At 50.8% G+C, this 2,616-nt stretch overlaps 1 long non-coding RNA gene across 1 annotated transcript; it reads right to left on the reverse strand.

Annotated features, from left to right (window-relative positions):
* Window positions 1–1,111: 1,111 nt before the first annotated feature.
* On the reverse strand, window positions 1,112–2,616 carry LOC109492233. The gene is made up of 2 exons (XR_002146074.2): window positions 2,506–2,616; window positions 1,112–1,278 (listed from the first exon to the last, which is right to left on the reverse strand). It is a non-coding gene; the product is annotated as an uncharacterized LOC109492233 (long non-coding RNA).

The raw sequence follows: 2,616 nt of genomic DNA on the forward strand, positions 1-2,616 counted from the left end.
CCCCCACCCTGGCCTGTTAAAATCCCCTGGATCAGCGCCTCTCCCAGGTATGTCCGCTTATGTAATCATCACTGGAGCGGCTACACACAGACTCAGCTCTTCCCTCGCTCTCGCTCTCTCGTGTTTACTCTTTGGCTCAGGGGACGGTTCCATTCAGAAGAAATTGCTATTGTTTCTCAGCCTTCCCTTGGGAAAGCTGAGTTAGGGAGGAGCTCGATGAGCCAGAAGGGGTGGGGGGGAGGAGGGCGGGGTGGTGGCAGGACAGGAGGAGAGAGGGAAGCAGGCCCTGGCACAGCCCAGGGCTTTCTTGACACACACGCAGCTTACGATGCACTTTATTTCCTTAAAAAGAGAAGCCTCAGAGAAGTTTTTGCATGGGCTCATTTTTTGATACACCTGAAAAATGGTTAGGAAAAAGGTGGACTGTTATCCAGTTCCCTGGTCGTGACCTTTTATCGTGTCTTGCTGTCCTTTTTGTTCATTCATACATGGATGCGTGTATGCGTCTCTCCATCACACATCCACCTATCCACCCACTCACCTGTCCACCAATTCGTCCATCTGTCCACACGTCTAGCTAGCTAGCTGTCCATCCATTCATCCATCATTCATCTATCCACTCGCCCATCAACTCATCCATCCAACCATCATCCACTCATCCATCCATCATCCACTCATCCATCCACCAACCCATCCACCCATCCATCCATCCATCCATCATTCATCTATCCACTCGCCCACCAACCCATCCATCCATCCATCCATCCATCCATCATCCACTCATCCATCCACCAACCCATCCACCCATCCATCCATCCATCCATCATTCATCTATCCACTCGCCCACCAACCCATCCATCCATCCATCCATCCATCATTCATCTATCCACTCGCCCATCAACTCATCCATCCATCCATCCATCATCCACTCATCCATCCACCAACCCATCCATCTATCCATCCATCCATCCATCCATCCATCATTCATCATCCATCCAACATCCTTCCACCCACCCACTCATCCATCCATGCATCCATCCATCCATCCATCCATCCTTTCCTTCCTCTAGCACGTATCAAATTAGCAGTAGAAGAAATTCTGCACTAGAAGTTCTGGAACCCGGTTTCCATTCTCAGCACAGCCACCATGTTGAAGCAGATTTCTCCATGCAAGCAATGTTTCAGATGGTCATCTGCTCCTGTCTGGGCCTCAGGTCTGCCATTTTCTCTTGTGCCCTTCACCAAATGCTTCCCTTCTTTGAGTTCCAGTTTCCTCATCTGCGAAACAGGGCGATGGTGGTACTTGCCTTATTATTTTGAGGGCACAACACAAGAATATACATGGGAGTTCCTGGAATCACATTATGTTTCCAGCGGGAGCTATTCTAGAAGCGTGCCTTGGGTGGAGGATGCCGAGATGGGCCAAGGGAGGAAGCCTTCCCTTTGGGGCTTCCTGGGCAGTGCGGCAGAAAAAGAGTGGCGGGCCTCAGGGCGGTCTATGCTAGGATGAAGAGTGAAAGGGAATGAGGCCAGAGAGGCCTTGTAGGGCAGGGTCTTGATGGCCATGGTGGGGAGAAGCGATGTGAGGTTTTGAGCAGGGTAGAGTGTGGTTGGATTGGTGTTTGGGAAGGACCCTCTGGCTGCTGTGTAGAGAAGGGTTAGGAAGGTTGGAAATGGGGTCCCAAAGGGAGGGAGACCATGTTAAAAGGATTGTAGTTGCCTCTAGGAAAGACCATGAGACTAAATGACGAGGGGGTGCAACACTAAACCTCACAGTTATTTTTTTTTCTCTCCTAAATGTCAAAACTATTCAGGCGCCAGAATCCATGGTTTAGGCCTCAGGTCACCTGGATCTCTCCAGATCCCCGGTCATTTGGTCATGCAGTATTCAGGCCTTACTCTCCAATCCTTTGTCCCTGGCAGACATTGCCAATCAATTGGAGCTCTCCTTCCCCTAAAGCCTAAAACCATGCCGTCCAATAGGGTAGCCACCAGCCACCATTCAAATATGGCTTTTTAGATCTAAGTCAACTAAAAGGAAATACCGTTAGCAACTCTGTGGCTCGACTGTAATGGCCACGTTTCAAGCCCTTGATATATACCTAGATGCGGCTCGCGGCTCTGTGCCAGACAAGCAGATCGAGAACATTTCCACCACCACCAAAGTCCTCTTGGACTGTGCTGGCCTCAGTCAGGCTACCACGGCCAGTCCGCCGGAGCTGGGAGGGCGTTCTGCCCTCCTGGGGCCAAATGGGTGAGTGCTGCCAGGCCCCCGACTTGCCGTGGTCACATCTCCCTCCAGGCTGGGTCTGCCCTGTTTCCGTTCTATCCGAATTTTTACATACGGTAAAGTCATACTTAGAGCAACGTCCTTCTAGGTGGACGCTTCCTAAGGTTCCTTTCTTTCTGTCTCTTGAGGGAAATAAAACAAAACCAAGGAAAATCCTTGCCTCGCCGTGCGGCCACAGACATAATTGGCAAGTGTCGTTTCTGCCCTAAGCTCACCTTATGCCTCCAGCCTCCAGAGACTCGATGCTTCTGTTTTTGAGTCTATTTTTAGTGCTTCTGGGTGAATGTCGCTGCCGCCGGAGGCTGACATTTCATCCTCTGGGAACC

Source organism: Felis catus, chromosome D1 (assembly GCF_018350175.1).
Source record: "Felis catus isolate Fca126 chromosome D1, F.catus_Fca126_mat1.0, whole genome shotgun sequence".
Lineage (NCBI taxonomy): Eukaryota > Metazoa > Chordata > Mammalia > Carnivora > Felidae > Felis > Felis catus.